The following is an 18,953-nucleotide window of genomic DNA, read 5'->3' as shown; positions in this document are numbered from 1 at the left end:
TCAGTTAAGAAGCCTCTTCGTCGGGCCCTCGGCACAATCTCGCTCTTATAATTAAGAAAGGGGTGTAGAAGCTTAACGCGGAAGGGGGGGGTGGTCCTATTCCTTCAATGGGCCCCCTATTTAACTGAAGGTTAAAACTTAAGACATAGGAACCTCAGGGCCCCTCGTTCTATTGTGCGGGGGTAGGGGGGGGGGCATCATTGTGGGTGACTCCACTGGAGCGAGATCAGATGTCTCTTTGCGATTGGCTGAAGTGAAGTATCTTTTTCGGTCGGGGGTGCACGGTTGAGGTGTCGCTGTCCTTGGTGAGGGCATGCATATCATCACCGCATCTTTGGTGAAATAATGAGCCGGTGCCTGTGGTAAGTGGGGAGTGTGTTGTCTGTGTGCGTGGAATGGTGTTTAGGGAATATTTCCACCTTCCATGCGGGACTTCGCTCTTTCGATGCTCGCCGCTGAAGTTAAAATGTCTGTCTCCCCTCGGGTGCGAGCAGAGCCCTTGTTTCCTCTCTCTGGTCGGGGAAGGGTTAACGCGCTTCGCTTTCCTTGCCGAGGAGTTCAGCTGAATCGGTGTCCTCAATAAGGGGTTCAGCCGCTCTTCCATCCTCGGTAAGGGGGTACGATCAGTTTTTCTTTACTAAGGGGGGTAAATAACTATTCATTGCAATCCCCTCGCCCCCACCCTGGCCGCACGTCCTAGCGTCCCCGGTGCTGCTGTTTCCTTCCGTTTCACCTTGTGGGCAATGCAGTTGGTGAAAAAGCATGTTTGTGTGTGCGGGCTTGTTGTGGGGGCATTAGTTGGTTCTCGAGTCTGTTTGGGGAAGACTGGCTAGATGTGCTGGCTTGTTGGGTGGGTGAGACCTTGGTTGGACGTGGGCGCCTTAGGGTCGTTGTGTTTCGATGTGGGAGCTGGCCAGGCAGAGTTTGTTGGGGTGTGGAGCATGTTTTGGAGTTGAACGTGGGTGTTTTGTTGTGACTTGATGGGGGATAGTTTGGTTGGATGTGGTGACTGGTTAGGGTTTCCTTTCCTTGCATGTGGCACCTCGAAGGGGTATTTCTCGGACGAGCAGCAATTGGGTGCTGTCTTCTTTGAACGTGTGTTCTTGATGGGTGTTATTTTGGTTACATATGGGGGCTGGTTGGTTGACAGTTTACTTGAAAGAGGGGGTTGGTTGGGATGAGCTTTGATGAGGGTTTATTGGGGGTTGTCCTGCGTGGATGTGGTTGCTGTATTGCTCCAGCATGAGGCCATTCTGGGAGTTTTGTGGGTGTTGCCTTTTAGTTGGCTGTGGGGATTGATTGCATGAGGAGGGGGCTTACTCTGAGATGACGTAGATTGGACGTACGGCTGCGTCAGTGGGGGGATGGAGTGTGTCTTCTCTGATAGATGTTGTTTTGGTTGGATGTGGTTGAAAGTTGGGGCGACCTCAGTTTGTCCTGTTTTTTTATGGCTCTTATTAACCTCGATGCTGATTGTAAAAAGTCTCCCCTCTAGTGTGAGAGTGTAAAGATTATCCTTGCGTCTCCATTCTGGTCAATGAAGGATTAAGGCGCTTCCCTGTCCTCGTTGAGGGTTAAGCTGTGTGGGTGTTCTCGATAAGAGGTTCAGCAGCCTTTCTGTCCTCGGTAATGGGGTATAATGTTCCTTTCTTTAGTACGGGGTGTTGTGATTATCTGTCCCTTGCAGTCAATCTCCTCCCGCCCCCTCCTCGCGTCCTTAGCTGCCGCTGTCTCCTCCTGTGCCACTTTACCTGTGGTGTGGTGGCGTTAGGGTTGTCTTATTTGCAAGCGGGTGGTGTTTGGGGAAAACCTTTGTATGCAGGAGCTTGTTGTGGGGAGCTTAGTATTTGTAGGGGTTGTGTGGAGGTGCCTTGTGCATGCGTGGGCTTGTGGGTGGAAGTCCATGGGGCTACTCGGGGTCGTCTTGTTTGAATGTGGGAGAAGAAGGGTAGAGCTTGTTTCGGTGTGGGGATGGTTGGTGACAGGCGCGCAACACCCATTGGACTCACCGGGCTTCAGCCCCCCCCCCCCCCCTCCCCAGTCGTGTGTGGCAGCCCGGGATGAGACAGATCCCGGGCACACAGAGCCGCACCCGAACGTTTCACAGGTCTTTAAAAGACCATTTAAATATTAATTAGGCCTTGCAGTTGTTTCACCCCTTGTTGGAGGCCCCTGCAGCTCCACTCTGCCTACTGATTAAAGGTTCAGCCCCCCCCCCCAAAGCCCCCTCCCCCCCCCCCCGAAATTTGGCTCTAGTTGCACCTCTGGTTGGTGAAGAACCGTCTTGTATGCTGTGGAATGTTGAAAGTGCTTGACTACAGGACAGGTGTGTGTGGGGGTCCTTGCATGGAAGTTGTGGCTCAATAGAGTATTGCTCGGAGTCGGACACAAACCTATTGGGTGTCTTCCTCCATGGCTGTTGAGGGTTGGTTTTTTCATTGTGTGTGTGGGGGGGGGGGGCTGGTTGGGAAATAGTTTGCTTGGAAATGGAGACTGGTTGAGGACAGCTTGATGGGTGGTTGGGGCTGGCTTTCTTTGGGCGAGGTGCTCTCTGGGGTGTTGTGCAGGTAAGTCGGTTGCTGGGGCAGTCTCCACTGGATGTGGATCGTGGCAGGTGGCATTGTGGTTGGATATGGGGAATGGATGGGGTGTTCTCATTCAGATGTGGGTGTTCACAGGGTTATTTTGCTTGGCTTTTGGGACTGGTTGGGGAAGTCTTTGTTGGTAAAGGTGTGGATCAGTGTTTTTATTGCATGTGGGAAATAGTTGAGAGGAGCTTGTTTGCTCTTGGGGCTGCTAATGCGTGGCCATACACCTGTGTGGGATTTTGGCCAGATGTGGGGGTGACCATCGTTGGCAGTGGGTGTTGATGTGTGCTATGGGGGAGAGCTTGCTTGGACATGGGGGCCTCCTGGGTTTGACCTTGCACAGATGTAGGTGCTTGTAGGGGTGATGCTCGGACATAGGGTGGTCTCCTTTAGCTGTGAGCGTAGAAAGGTGTTATTTTATTTTTAGGCAATGAGTAGCTTGGGAAGAGCTTGCCTCGATGTCAGTCCGTTTGGTGGTTTGCTCTTGTTTGAAGGTGGAGTCACTATGGATATTGCTTGGGCGAGGGGGTTATTGCAGATGGTTGTTCAGGACGTTGGTGTACCTTAAAACTGAGTATTGGGTGGTATTGCTTTGGTTGCATGTTGTGGTGAACTGGCTATGGGGTAATCTGTGCTGATAGTAAGGTTTGTTTGGGAGAGGGTGGGTAGATATGGGGGTTGGGTTTACTCAGTCACACGGGATATTGGAAAGTAGGTGTTAATGGGTCTTATTTTGGTTGAGTGTGTGTACTTCTTAGATCGACTTTGACTAGAGAATGGGGCTGGTTCGAGGGAGCGTGCATGCGCGCGGGGGCTGGTTGGGAGTTGACCTTACTGGCGTCTCCGTCGGATCATGTGGGTGTTGATGGCACTTACTCTGTGTATCTGCTGCCAGCACTTGTTGGTGGTCATGCTCGAAGGAGGGGTGTACACCGTGCATTGAAGTGGTTTCGGACATGTATGAGAACTTACCAGGGGGTGCGTTTCTCACATGTGGATGATAGTTTGGGTGCTTTAGCTTTCGGTGGGATGTGGGGGCTGGTTTGATGTTCGTGCCCTGGGTCTGTTGGTAGGGAGTCTCGCGGGAGTCTTTCCAGAGCGGCTAGTGCAGTTTTATTAAGAGGTCGGAGCGCTGAAATCCTGAAACTACGCACCAGAATGAACTACTGCGCTCGTTACCATCTGTGTAGGTGGAGGGGGCACCGGGAGGTGTGGGGGAGGCGGCGCCGGTCTGACCCCCCCATGCACTAGTTCTGGGGGGAGGAGGGACCGCGCTCCGTGCGCTCTCACCCCTCCAGCCCCGGCCGTGCCAGGGCTCCCCGGGCTCTCAGCCTAATTCCCAGCAGCCCCGGGCGGGGGCGGGATGTGTCCTCCGGTGCCCTCGGCAGACACTGCCAGGGAGGGACGAGCAGACGAGAGGGGGGCGGGGACCGGAGCACCGGGGCGGGGGTAGGGACAGGGAGCAGGGAGGAGACTGGGGAGCACCGGGGAGGGGGCAGAGACCGGAGCCGGGCTCGGTGTGGGGGCCGAGGGGGCTCCTCTCCCCGCACACCCTCGTCCCTCCGCCGCCGCGCCGCATCGCAGGTAAGGGCTGAGCCCAACATTCATTTCATTTGAAACGCTTGTCAGGGTGAATTTGCCCCCTCTTTCCGCCGGTGTGGTGCTCGCTGCTTAATTTCGGATAATTTAGGGACGCGGCAGAAGAGAGCGATGGAGCGAGGGGGTCATCTGAGGTAGAAAGGAGGGCGGCGGGAAGAAGGGAAGAGGGCTCAAGTGGATGATGGGGTTAGAAAAGAATGGAAGGGGTAAAGAGGGAGCAGAGGGAAGATATAAAAGAAGGAGAAAGGGAGACGGAAAGGGCGATGCGGGAGGAATGAAGGAAGGAGTCTGAGGGAATGAACGGGAAAGGAAGGCGCGGGGACGAATGGAAAGAAGCAGAGACAGGGAGAGGAAGAAAAGATGCGGGGACATAAGGGCTCATCGCGCCGAGAAAGGAGTTTGGAGAAGAGGAAAGAAGAAGAGGAAAGAATCAGAGGAAATAGGCAGAAGGTAGGAAAAGAGCGAAAGAAGGGAGTAGAGGCGAGAGAGAAGAAGCATGATGATCTAAAGATGTAAGACACTGGATGGGAGAGGAGCGAAGGCAGGCGAACGCTAAAGAGAGGCAAAGTGAGACTGGGAGAGAAGAGAGAACGTGAGAAGTTGAAGCAGAGAGGAGAATGAGGTGGGAAAAGAGACAGAAGAAAGGATAGGAAGGCAACCAATAGAGAGAAGAGGAGAAAACACAGTAAGGGTGAGTCCGGTGGTAACAAGACAAGAAGGAGTGAGGAAATAAGTAGATCAATAAGAGGGGAAAACAGGACAGTGATGAAGCAAACGGAGGCGATTTATGGAGGAATGAGAGAAAAGTAGGTTAGGAGCATAAAGAGAAAAGTGGAGAGAAATAAAGGAAGATGAGATTGGGTGAAATGCTCGTAGGAAGGAGTGAGAAAGGAGCGACAAGTGTAGAATGAGAGAGAAAAAGAGTGGAGTCGTGGCGGTAAGTGGGACAGGTAGTGTGGGAATGAAGGGGGAGATGGGAGAGAGTAACGTAGAAAAGAGCGAGGACATGATGACTGAGACATTTGAAGAAGCGGGAAAAGGGAGAGAGAAATGGCAGAAGGTGAGTCCGGATGAAGTGAACATGAGAAAAAGTGAAGAAATGAGGCTAGGAACGCAAGCGCTTTGAGATTACCGAAAGGAAACACGCGGCGCTATACAAAACTCCTTACTGAATAAAGAAAAGCAGTAGGGTAGGGAAGAAATGCGGGAAAGGGGAGAGCGGTTTCATTAAGGTGTGAGAGACCACCAGGAAATGAAAGGACTGAGGGGAAGTGAGGAGAATAATGAAGAGAGCAGTGAATAAGAAAAGAAAAGTGTGAGAGAAAAGGAGAGACTCGAAAAAAGGTGAGATAGAATGAAATGAGCGTTGTGTGTTGGGGGGGAGAAGCCGAATGTGAAAAGCAAGAGTACTGTAAGGATAGAAAACAAGACAAGAACATACGCAGTTGAGGAAAGAGTAATGAACGTAGGTGAGTGGAAGAAGGAGAGAAAATGGAGTAACAGGGGAAGGGGAGACACAAGGAAAGAAATGAAGGAAGGTTAACTTGACAGCGAGAAGACCTACAGAACGAGAGAGAGAAGCAACAGAAGAAAAGAGAAAATTAGTAGTGGAGCGTAGGAAGGAAAGAGTCAACATGACAGATGAAAATAAACAACAGGAGCAGAGGAGGAAGATAAGGATACGAAGGGTATGGATAATGGAAGTAAGAGACAGAGGAAGGATGAAAAAAAGAGGAGAGGATCATAGTAATGAGAGAGACCTGATAGGACCAGGAGGGACGAAGGAGAGAGTGAAAGGGAAGAGAAATGACCAAAGGGGAGAGAAATGGAAAGAAAATCAGAGAAAAGCGAGCAACTAAGTCATATGATAAGGAAAATGAGGAATCTGACAAAGGAGGGTAGAGATTGTGGAAAAGGGAGAGCAGGTTGGTGAAGGAAAGATGGAAAGAATGCGTGGCACAGCGTGGGACGGAGATGGAAAGCGAGAAAACCGACCAGTAAGATGAAGGATGGGGCAGCAAGAAGTGCAGAGGGGCAGAAGTGGATTTTATTGGGCATCAGTTGCTTCAGAGTGGGTATTAGGGCAGTGAAGGGGAGAGGAGACAAAAAGGGAAGGAGAGGAAGAGAATGGAAGGAGACGGAGAAACAGTGAGAGGAACAGAGGAAGGACAGAATGAGTGGAAAACTGGGATGGATAGGGAGAAATGGGAGATAGGGAGAAATGACCCATTAACTTGAGAAAAGAGACACGCAGGGATTGTGGAGAAAAGGAAGAAAAAATGCAAACAAACTAGAGGAAAACGAAGGAGTCTGGAGCTGAGAAAAAGGAGACTTGGTCAAGGAGAGAGCAGAAGACGCCAGAGAAGAGAAAGAACAATGTATATGACAGAGGGAAGTGGGAGAAGAATGATTATTGGGAGAGAAGAACAAGTGTTTGAGAGAAAGCGGAGTATGGGGTAAAACTGGCAGAGAGATTGACAGAATGGAGGGGTTGAGACAATACAGAAGATGAGGCAAAGTGAGATGACAGAGAGAGGGACAAAAAGCAATCCGTAAAGAATAGATGACGAGGCATGAGAGGAAAGGTAATGAAAAGCCACTGCACCATGTTAAGGAACACGACAGGAGAGAGGGATAGAGAAGAGAAAAACAAGCACAGCAGAGAAATGAGAAGAGGAAAGTGAAACACAAAGAGGGGAAGAGCTTAAGGAAAGGAGAAGAATGAGGAAAGAAAATGCACATGGGGAGAATGAGTTATAGAAAAGAAAGAAAAACAAAAGTACACAGACATGGGACAAGGAAAGAAGAGAAAAGGCATGAGCAAGAAAAATACAGTGAGCAGAAAATATAAAAGGATGAGCAACTTTAGCAGTTGAAAAAGATAAGAAAATGAGAGAAAAAGAAGAAAGGCAGGGGACCAACAGAATAAGAGGAAAAAGGAAAGGGCAAATATACAGAGGGGTCAAGTCAATGGACAAAGAGAAAAGAAAGAAGGAAAGGAGAAGTGAAAAAATACAGAGGGGAACAAATAGTTAAGAAAAAAGAAAGGGCAATGAAAGATAGACAAGAGAAGGAAAGGAGAGAAAACAGGAGGGAAGAAAATCTAAACAAGAGAACAGTTTAACGACATAGAAGAATATTAAGAGGAAATATAGAGGTGGGAACAAGACAAGGAAAGAAGAAAGTGGAATATGAAAGCTAAAATATACAGACAGTAATAAGAAAGGGGAATGGTAGATGAGAGTAGAAGAAACAAGACAACATAGAGAATATGACATGGAAAGGAGAGAAAAAATAAGAGGAACAAAAATACATTTATGGGTGAATAAGGCATGGAAAGATCAGAAAAGGAAGAAGGAACAAAAAGAAAATGTATAGAAAGCACCAAGACAAGGAAGGGAAATAACAGAGAAGAGGAAATAGAAAATAGAGACAGTGAGAGCTTAACAAGGAAAGTAAAGAAAAAAGACAATACAGGGCCTGGAGCTAAAAATGTATTCAAGGGAAATACACAGGGGCAAGAAACGACAGAAAAGAAAATGAAATAATGGGAGAAGAAAAGTAAAGACATTCATTATACAGAAGAAATAATGCAAATCGAGGAGAGTAGTTAAAGATGAGTGTAAGGAAAGACAAATACCTATTGAATAACTTATGGAAAAGGTAGTGTGGAAAAGATAGAGGTATAAGGGTACGAATGAGAGAGAAAATAGGCAAGAAAAGGCTATGGAAGAAATACAAGGTGGGAAAAAGGAAGACGAATTAGAGGGGAGAGAGAAACAGAGATAAAACAGGTAGAAAAAACTTGTGGCAAGACAAAAGGGAAGAACGTGAAAAACAAACACCACAGAAAGGCATAATAGAGTGGAGTGAGAGACAGAAAGAAAGGAATTAAAAGATCAACAAGGAACAGACAGAAAAAACGAGAAGCCTAGAGGGATAGGGGAGGCAGAGGCCATTAATAGTCATGTAAAGAAAGGAGGAAGAAGCAGTGAAAAGGAAATACAACGAGGGAAGAAAAGCGAGAAAGTTGTAAGAAAGCAAACTTGTATATGGAAAGAGAGAAGGAAAGAAGCATGCATAAAGACAGTTCAAACTAAGAGGTATAGGAGGAATACTAGGACAAGACAATGACAGAATGGAGAGAGGGGAAAGTTGAGTAAAGAAGCAAAAGGGAGAGAAGAAAGTGAAAGAAATATAGACATGGGTGTGGCAAGACAGAGTTGTAAAAGACAGAAAATAAAGAAAAAAATGGAGGAAACAGTTGAAAAGAAGGGTGATATATAAAAATGGTGAGGATGGAGGTATTGATGAGAAAAAGAGAGAAGACAATGAAGGAAAATACAGACGACGAGGGGCAAATAAGAAAGAGTAAAGTGGAAATACATACAAGAGGGCTGGAAAAGGAAGAAGAAAGAGAAGAGTAACATAAAATGAGAGGAAGAAGATCCTGAAAGACAGCAAGAGGGGAGTAAAATATAGATTGGACCGAAAGAGCAAAGGATAGGCAAAAAGGGGAATAAGTGAAGAGGAGTGTGTGAGAGAGAGACAGACAAAGGAAAGTATCATAAAAAGTGAGAAAGAGAAGAAGAAAATAAGAGAACATATTGGGAAGAGATCAAAGATGGAAAATATTGAACTAAGAAATGCACTAGAGGATACAAGCAAATAGAGAAACGATATAGCTAGAGAATTAAAAGGAAAATAAAGATTGAAAAAAAATGAAGAGGGAGCGAGCGACAAATAACTGGTGAACAGAAAGTAAACAGATTGACTCTATGAAGAGAGAAAGAGAGACAGCTAGAGAAATGTAGAGAGGTAAGTGGAGGCGACAGAAGAAAACTTGAAGACAAACAGTAAAAAAGCAGGGAAGGAGAAGAATAAAGGAAATGGAAAAACTTAAGAAAAGTAAAGAGACAGAAAGAAGACAATTAAAGAGAAAGATATGGGGCCACAGGAAATGATGAGAGATAAAACGACTAAAGAAAATAAAGAAGGAACAGGAGAAGGGCAAATGAGGAGAACAAGTACAAAAAATAGATTTAGCTCTGAAAGGAGAAGAAAGAAATAGATGTAGCTCTGAAAGGAGAAGAAAGAGCAATACAAATAGAAAAAGAGATAGGGAAAAAAGCAGATTAAAGATAAAATACAGAAATAAGAGTAAGAAAGGTTTATAAGTGTATCAATAGGAGAAAAATGATACAGCGACGAGGCAGGGAAGTAAAAAAAAGGCATTTTGGATGGGGAATGAGGGAATGAAGAAAGATAAAACTGAAAGAAACATAACTGACAAGACAAAGAAAGAAATTGAAAAATAAAAGGGAATAGAGAGGAGAGAAAAAAGTGAAAATGCACAGGAGAGAGTAAGAGAATAAGGGAAAGAAAAACAGCACTGTAGGCTGGCTTTTTAAAGAGAAACACAAGAGAAAGTATGGCAGGATAGAGAGAGTTAAGGGCACATATGATAAAGTGGCAAAAGTAAAGAAAAATGGGAGTGAAGAAAAATACATTATAAAAAGTCCTGAAACCAAAAAGAAAGAGCAACAAAATTATAGAATGGTTCATGGAAGGAGAAAAAAGAAAATAACATTAAGAAGAGTGGGCCATAAAGGGAGCAAGTAGGGGAAGATACAAAAAATCGAGAAAAAGAGAGAGAAGACAAATGAATGAGGTAATAGGGATGCAACGAAGGAAGGAAAGGGATAGATGGGGAACATGTGAGAGAGAAAGAAACAGCAGAAATTACGATTAAAAACATAACGTGTTAATATACAACAAGAAGATACATTATTGTATAGAGGCGAACGTGGGAAGGAGAGAAGGGAAGAAACGTGAAAGAAGTGAAGGAAACGTGAAAATAAAAAATAAATAACTCTGGAAGAAAGGGGAGAAAGAGTAAATATAAAAGAGCAGGTGAAAGGAAAGAAGAATAAAGAGAAAGATAAAAGAATGAAATGTAGAAATGAGGGCAGAGAAGAAGAGAAAAACAAAGGAGAGAGGAAATGTGTGTGTAGAGAGAGAAGAAAGGCGTAACAACTATGTATAGGTACAAAAGGAAGGGGGTAAAGAATATGAAAGAAATCAGCATGGGTAAAATAGAGATGCAGAGAGTGAAAGGTCAACCCAAAGACGGGACCAGGGCATGGAATAACTGGGGGCATAAAAGGGAAAGACACACATGCAAAGCCGAGTGATAAAGGTTTCCGAGCGTTTTTTGCCCAAATCCTTGGTCTCTGTAATTCGGGTGACATTGTTACCTATATATGTGGTACTCATTTCACACTCTCGCATCCCCATATGGCTAGAAGGCTAAATCGGACCTCCTGGGATTAGAACACGTGAACTACGAATTGACGATAGTTGTGCAACAGGTGCATTTACCCAACGAGTTGTAATATCAGCTGCACGGGGAGCGAAAGCCCGTCTTCTAGAAAGAACCGAGAGAAGGGGCTGAGAAGCAGCTCCGAGCCAGCAAATATAAAGCTGGGGACCAACTGGGCCCTTGTGTCTGGGACAGACTAGTTCCTTCAGAGGAACGGCGAGGCCCGGGAGAGGGGTCAGGAGAGAATTCGGGCGGGAAATCACAGCGAGGGTAGGAATAAACTGGTCGGGGTCGGAGGCTTCACGACCGACGGTTGGATGTGGACAAGAAAGTAAGGGCGGACAGGAGGCCGAGTAAATAGGAGGGACGGGCACGGAGAGAGTGTGAGAGAGTTGGGGAAAAGAAGTGCGTAGAAGGGAAGACCGACTGCATAGAAAATAGAGAGGGGTGTGTGAAGCGAGGAAAGACATGGTCTGATTGATGAGAAAGAAATGAGGAATGAGCGAATAGAGGGATAATGTGAGCTGCGAGCAGACGTGAGGAGAGAAGAAAGAAGGGAATGAGTGAGAAGACCTGAGGAGAGGAGGTAATCATAAGAGCGATGGGGAGGGGTCCTTGGAGAGGAGAACATGGGAAATGCGCTGCACCGAATTAATAAAGAATATTCGAGAAGAGGCAAAGCAAAGGCAAGAAATAAGGAAATAAAAGAAGGATTAAGAAAGAGGGAGAGCTACATGGTTGTAAGAAAAAAAAAGCGTAGAAGGAAGGAAAAAGGAAGGAGTGTGGGAGAGTAAGAGGGAGGGCAGCAGGCAAGAAATTAGTGAATGTGAAAAGTGAGAGGTCAGAAGAAAGTGGAGGGAAAAGAAAAGAAATGGGTTGGGTATGGAGGGTAAGAAAGAAAAAAGTGGGAAGAAAGAAAGAAAGAAAGAAAGAAAGAAAGAAAGAAAGAAAGAAAGAAAGAAAGAAAGAAAGAAAGAAAGAAAGAAAGAAAGAAAGAAAGAGAAAGAAAGAAAGCAACCCAAATCTAAATACTATAGATGAGGAAGGAAGGAAAGCGAAGGGAAACATACATGACAAGAAGAGAGCGAAGGAAAGAAAGAAGAAAGAGAATTATGTTAAATATAAAGTGAAAATAGTGGATGAGACATAAGAAAGGGATTAGAGAATGGCAGAAAGAAAAACGGAAGTGAAATACATTGGGCATTGAGAGCAGAGAAGGGAATGGGGATATGGAGGGAGAAGAAATAAAAGGAGAACGCTACTGGACTTGGAAAAAAGATGGAAGGAGAGGCAGGCAAGGGAGAAAGAAGCAAGGGCAGGTAAAGGAAGAAGAGGGGAGGGGTCTCGAGGATTAAGATTTGAGAGAAAGTGAAATATATATATGTGGGTTGGTAGAAGCTAAACACGCTGGGTATCGAGATCTAACAATGCCTCTGGAACCAAACAGCTCCTGTTCGAGTGGCATAAATAAAACAGTGACAGACTGGCCTGTCAATACAGAGGGATTCAGGGAAGAGGAAAATAAAAGACAAGCATGGAGGTGACAGAGTGAGAGAAAAACTGAAAGGAAAAGAGAAGAAATGATGGGGAGCAAAGGATAGGGACACAATGGAAATATTTAAAACAAAAAAAGAGGTGCAGGAAGAACGAAGAGAGCAAAAAAAAATAAAGAAAAGGAAAGATCATAGATGTCTATGATTAACAGAAAGAGAAAAAAAAGGAGGATGGCCAAAAGGTGAAAAAAACAAGCAATAAAGTAATAAGGAAAGAGACAGAGTGTGAAAAAAAGGAGGGAAAACTAAAAAACAGAAACATTAATTCAAGAGGGGACATGTGTACAACTTTTATACAGAAAGAAAGATTTGCAAGAATTATTGAAAAAAGAGAAGGAAAGGAGAAGAAGGGAGAGGAGACTATAAAGCGAATGAATAGTACAGAACTGTTGACGGGGAAACTGCAAAACAAAATATGAGGAGGGAAAGAAAGGGCAAAAGCGATAGAGAGGCGATGGAATATAATGAAGAAGAGGAGAGAGTGCTCAGGAGACAGCAGGGGCCAGACAAGGTAGAAGAGAGATGGAGAAAACAGATAACCACAGTAAGATGGAGAAAAGGGACGGAGAAAAGAGAGCAGCGGGAGAAGAGTCGGAAAAGTAGGGTGACTGGGTGGAGAGAGATGTAGGGAAGAATCTAAATAAAAGGATAGAAGCGACGGGAGGCACTGGGGCCTGAAAGGAGTAAGAAAATTAAGAGAAACACGGTGTGAGACAGAGAGGTGCCTGTGACAGACGCACTGAGAGACGGAGGCGAGACACCCAGGTGGTGTGGAGGTGCAGGTGAGAGAGAGAGGGGGAGGCGGTTGAGAGAGTGAGAGGTAAATATACAGGTGAGGATTAAACTGCGAAACAGAGGTGTGTAGGGGGTCAGAGGCAGGCAGAGAACGGAAAGGAGACTGGTTTACAGATTGGTGGAGAAGAAGGCGGAGGGGGGGGGGGGCTGGGAGTGAGAGAACGAGAATGTTCTGAGGTGTCGCCCATCACACTGCCCTCCCCAACACACACGCACTTCCCAGTCGGACGCTTCCCAAAAGCAAAATGCCACGTACTCAGTCCAAGCAAAGCTGTATGCCTCCCTCACTGGGGGCACTGCAGCGTGCCAGGCCGGGTCCTTTACAGAACCTGCACGTACCGTTGCATGGCACGCCGGCCGAGTCAATGTTTTAACGCCCCCTTCATTGCCCCAGGCCCAAGAAACCCTTGGCAGACATTTGCAACCCATGGCTCTGCTTTGGACGAAGGCGGGCAGCAGGAATGGCTTTGACATGCTGCATTCGGATAGTGGGCTCCCTGGGCCTCTGGTGCCCCAGCTGGTCGTATAATCACGCGTGCCAGGTGTACTATCATTTAGAGTTAATGTATGCACATATATCTTATGTTGGACATTCTGAAAATCTGGCAGGGTCAATCTCTCCTGGACTTACATTGGACACCCATGTTCCAGGCAGGCTGAGCTGTTTGAAGGAGAGTTTCAGTAGCACAGGAGGCCCCGGGGTTTACCAGGCCCCATAGAACTGCCCCTGCCAGACCCAGACTATCCCCTACAACTTGACGCTCTTTGAACGTTTTTGAGACGATATTAGCACAGGACGCAGGGTCAAGCCTGTACTGAACCACTTCCCCTGACAGAAGCCGCTCCCTGATTGGAGGAGTTTAATCCTTCGTGAATCCCGTGAGGCATTGCTCGAAGAAGCCCCATTCGCCCCTACAGGTGTGTTCACATGTGCTGCTCGACCTTGAGGGTCAATAGGTCCTGCCCCTGGTTATTCAGCAGTGGTCTAGGCCCCGAGGCACCCGAGGGGATGCACGACAGCGCACCGTTTACAAACCGATAACAACATTAGACCTAATTTGACAACATAACATGACAGGCCTAGGCCCTCCGGGCTATCTGGGTGGGCTCTGTGTCCCCCTGTACTAGGAACTTCTCATTTTTCTTGGCTTTCTTGTTCTGTTCTAGTGCTCTGAAGTGGCATACGTAGGGTGCAGTGCTATACAAAACTCCTAAATAAATAAACGTGCCTTGATTGGCTACACCCTGCGCCCTCTGGGCCCCGATCTCACGTTGTAGATGAGGCTTATAAGCAAGGCCACTGAAATAACGTGGTTCTGCAGTCGCCTGATTTTCTGCATCATTAAAAATGACCACATTTGGCACACGAGCTACCATTTGTTGCACAATCTGCAGACTTGAAAAGTGGTTTCTAACACAAATGGATAACAATTGATGAAAAAGCAGCCTTTTGTATGTATATTTAGTGTGTTCTGTCCAGTTTGTGGTGGTGACATAAGTAAGGTCCTGCAAACAGCATAAACAGTCTTTACTTAGCAAGACCTAAAGACACAGCAGATGTGGTGCCCCTCAGTGGCTGACCCTTTGCGAAGGCTAACACCTCAATTTTCTGATTTATTCAGTATCTCTGGTAATTATGAGTTGATTATATATATATATATATATATATATATATATATATATATATTTTTTTTTTTTTTTTTACCAAGATAGCATTACTGTGGGTTAAATGACTAAATAGAGAAATAATTCTTTCACGCGTTGCATCATACAACCTAATTTACATTTTATTTATTGCATAAATACCCCTACTGAATATTTTTCCCCCATTGCCATATAATTTCAGTTGCAACGAGGACAAGTTGTATCCTATGTTTTGCTGCTGGCTCCGTAGCTGACATACTCCTCCGACAGCTCGGAGACTACTCCGGCTCCGTCGCTGACATACTCCTCCGACAGCCTGGACACTACTCTGGCTCCGTTGCTAACATACTCCTCCGACTGCTCGGAAACTACTCCGGCTCCGTCGCTGACATACTCCTCCGACAGCCTAGAGACTACTCCGGCTCCGTCACTGACATACTCTTCCGACAGCCTGGATACTACTCTGGCTTCGTTGCTAACATACTCCTCCGACTGCTCAGAGACTACTCCGGCTCCGTCGCTGACATACTCCTCCGACAGCATGGCTACTACTCTGGCTCAGTTGCTAACATACTCCTCCAAATGCTCGGAGACTACTCCGGCTCCATCCCACTGATTCAAGCCCTTAGAGATGAGCAGGTGAGGGTTTTTAACTACGCTGATGACTTACAGCTGCTTTTTATGATTGACAATTCTGAATCTTCCATCTCGCACTTCCAATCGACCATGAGGTTCATCAAAACATGGATGGACCAAAATCAGCTGAAATTAAACACAGGAAAAACGGAGTTGGTCCTCACGGAGATAGCGCCAAGCATTGGGGCCCCCACTATTGGCCATCAGACCTGGGTGCAGCCCCGTCCCCCTCACCATCCGCAAAACACTTGGGGTCACTGTGGACTGTGACCTTTCATTAAAAACACAAGTTGGCCAGGTGGCCTTTAAATGTTTTTTTCAACTAAATAAAATCCGAAAGGTTCGGCGTCTTCTCACTTTGGAAGCAATTACCCAAGTGGTGATTGCCACCGTCCTGTCACATCTGGACTATGCGAACTCCATTTATCTAGGTCTTCCCCTTTATTTGTCCAAACGGTTCCAGATGGTACAAAACCATGCTGCCAGACTTATTTTGAACCAACCCAGGCGGCATGCAGCCACTCCCTTACTTATGAAACTACACTGGCTCCCAGTGAGCCAACGCTGTGCCTTTAAAACAGGATGTATGATCTTTAAATCCCTGTACTGCAAAAGCCCCAAATTCATTGATCAACTCATCACAAAATATGTACCATCACGCAACCTACGTTCATCCCATCACGCCCTCCTCCAGACACCCGTCTTCAAACTTAAGCGTTCTGGCGGTCGTAGGTTCGCAACACTGGCTCCTTGTCTGTGAAACACCTTCCCTCTTGAGATTCGGACCTGCCAGGACCTCCTCTCATTTCGGAAAGCCTTGAAGACATGGCTGTACAGACAAGCATACCAATAATTCTTCCTCTCACACCCATGACTATGTTACTGTTGATACTAGCGCCAAGACACCAATCGGTGATAGTGCGCTCAATAAATGCCTTAAAAACATAACATAACATACATACTCCTCCGACAGCTTGGACACTACTCTGGCTCCGTTGCTAACATACTCCTCCGACTACTCGGAAACTACTCCGGCTATGTCGCTGACATACTCCTCCGACAGCCTGGACACTACTCTGGCTCCGTTGCTAACATAGTCCTCCGACAGCCTAGAGACTACTCCGGCTACGTCGCTGACATACTCCTCCGACAGCTTGGACACTACTCTGGCTCCGTTGCTAACATACTCCTCCGACTACTCGGAAACTACTCCGGCTACGTCGCTGACATACTCCTCCGACAGCCTGGACACTACTCCGGCTACGTCGCTGATATACTCCTCTGACAGCTTGGAGACTACTCCGGCTCCGTCGCTGACATACTCCTCCGACAGCCTAGAGACTACTCTGGCTCCGTCGCTGACATACTCCTCCGACGGAATACGAGCCCTTAGAGGTTCACATATAACACCGTCCACCCGATTTAGAGTGGACAGTGTTATGTTTTTTTCTGTTTGGCAGGTGGCGGTGAGGAACAGTAAAATAAAAAACCTCCGGCTTTATGAGGTCACTTTAGGAAAAAGTAAAATGTTGTGCAAGTTTGATGGGCGGCTATCATGTTTGATGGAGACGTCTGTCAAACTTTTACAACATTTACAGGAACCTCCGTGGCAGAGGTTCCTGCCAATGTTTAGAGTTGTCCGCAGAGGATTCTCGATATTGTAGGAGTAAAGTACAAACCTCATTATTTACCTCATTATTAGCAAACCAATCGATTTACCGCCATCTGCCAAACTCTAAATCAGCCCCTTAGAACTCCCACCCTGCAGACTTGCTTTGCTGGCACTGAACATGATTCAAAATATCCCACATGTACACTGCTCTGTTTCTTGAATTCTGTGCATGAAAGGGCATGTGGTCAAAAGTACTAAAGTGAAAAAAGAAATTAGAAAGAAGAAAAGTTTGGCCGAAGCTTTTCTTGGGCCTCTGGGTGGAACAGGGCCTCGAGGCAACATCCCTTTCTGCCATAATGTCTCAGTCCTGGAGAGAAGGGAAGAGAGCAGAAAACATGGGAGAGTTGAGTAAGTTAAAAGAAGGAACAGCAGAGGGGAGTGGAAAGAAAAGAAACTTGCATTGGCATACACCAGGGAGGGAAGGAAAAGAAGGGGACAGAGGGGACTGAAGAGGAAATGAGATTGGAACAGGAGCAGAGGAATGAAATAGGAAGGGGAGAGAATGGGAGTATAGTAAATGCATGGAGAGGGGGAGAAGGCACAATGAAGCTGTGGTACAAAAAAGGTGGGACAGGCTAATGAGCAGAAAGAGGGAGAGGGAATAATGGGGGAAGAAAAACAGGAGAAGCTCAGCAAATGTTTTGAAAAAGTGCATATGACTAAAAGGGGAGGGTCAAGAGGTGGAGAGTCAGAAGATAAAGTGAAGGAATGAAAGAAAAGAGCACAAACATGATGAAAAAAGAGGTGTAAATGAAAGTGAGAGCGGGAATGGGAAAAAAGGTGAGAGGTGGGAGAATGTGACAGTGGGCAGCAAAATAAAAGCCAGGGAGATAAGAGTAGAAGAGACCAAATCACGGCAGAGGAGGGTCAGGAGAATAAAATAGATAGCAAATGAAGACGAGCGAGAATAATTGAAGGTGATATGTGAAGTGGGAACCAGAGTTCGAGGTGATCAGAATCAAACAAGAAGTGAATTTCCCTACTTTCATATTTTACTGTTCAATAATTTTGACAGTGTTTTAAACCAGTTTTCCGAGTTTCGGTGGTTATGTTTTTACAGTTAACGCTTGCCACTTTATTTTATATGTCTATAATGTTGGGATGCAAGTACCTAGTTTAGAGATATTGATGTTATACTTGTTTACATTAAATGTCTATGACGTTATTTGCACAGATACATTTCACACCAATATAATATAATCATGGCCATAGGAATTATGCGATTGTGCAGCCGCTGCTATTTTCACATAATTATAGATTTGCCGCATTTGCCACATAATCAATCACTTGCTGTATAATCTGCAGATTTAAAGAAAAAAACATTATTGTTTCTAGTTCAAACAGTTCAAAAGTTGCTAAAAATGCAGCGGCACAGGTTGCCGCACAGTGGAAGGTCTTTTGCAAAGGTTGACTGGTCCCCTTTCTGTTGCTAACTGCTATATATGGGTATTAAACTGGTACAAATGAGGTGTACCCAATGCCAAGACAGTGTTAACAAGTGTAAAAAGTACAAAATAATGACGTAATACTATTAAAAAAGGTGCCACATTACTCCACTTAATTTAGCTTTTCTTGCTGCATAATTTACTGAACTCTGCCACATAATTTGTCCCTCTTCTGCGGCATAATTCCAGTGGCCCTGAATATAATAGACATTTATTGCATATGCTTCAGATTTCATTGTTCTCCATTTGGATGATGACTTGGAAGGTCTAACAGCCAACACGTGTTTTGCTTCTTAGTGACTTTTTCAAGGCCTAATGGTACAACTTTAAGTTGCTAACAGTGGTGATACTGGTGGTCCCTGTAAGTTGCCTCAGCTTTTGGGTACTGTGACCACTCCAGACTAGTCCTCTGCTCCATTTCCAAGGGCCAATAGTTCACTGTTCATATAAAATGAAGCAGATTATAGGGCCGGCCAGTATATTCAATGTTAGCAACGTACTGTTGCCCCAATATGCCTTGAAAACCACCACGCCTCACTGCCACTGAGGGGCGAAACGTGTTACAGGTGTGGAATGGATCTGTGAAAATGACCATGTCATATAAATCTTTAATTATATAAACAAGTCTAAAATCAAATTCTCTCATAACTAGGTAATTGCATTCCAACCTATAGACTCATTTACAGTGGGGCAGTAGGC

The 18,953-nt window shown here is 45.7% G+C and overlaps 1 protein-coding gene across 2 annotated transcripts in view; it reads left to right on the top strand.

Annotated features, from left to right (window-relative positions):
* Positions 1-4,057: 4,057 nt before the first annotated feature.
* Positions 4,058-18,953, top strand: part of HR (HR lysine demethylase and nuclear receptor corepressor) — a 394,390-nt gene continuing 379,494 nt past the window's right edge. Inside the window, exon 1 of one of the 2 annotated variants that reach the window (XM_086943684.1) lies at positions 4,058-4,172. The gene's annotated coding sequence lies outside the window, so the exon portion shown is untranslated. The remainder of the gene's footprint in view (positions 4,173-18,953) is intronic. The other variant, XM_086943683.1, reaches the window with a different exon arrangement.

The sequence above is a fragment of the Lissotriton vulgaris genome, chromosome 11 (assembly GCF_964263255.1).
Source record: "Lissotriton vulgaris chromosome 11, aLisVul1.2, whole genome shotgun sequence".
Classification (NCBI taxonomy): domain Eukaryota; kingdom Metazoa; phylum Chordata; class Amphibia; order Caudata; family Salamandridae; genus Lissotriton; species Lissotriton vulgaris.
The sequence above is the reverse complement of the archived record's forward strand: the minus strand, read 5'-3'. Positions and strand labels throughout refer to the sequence as shown.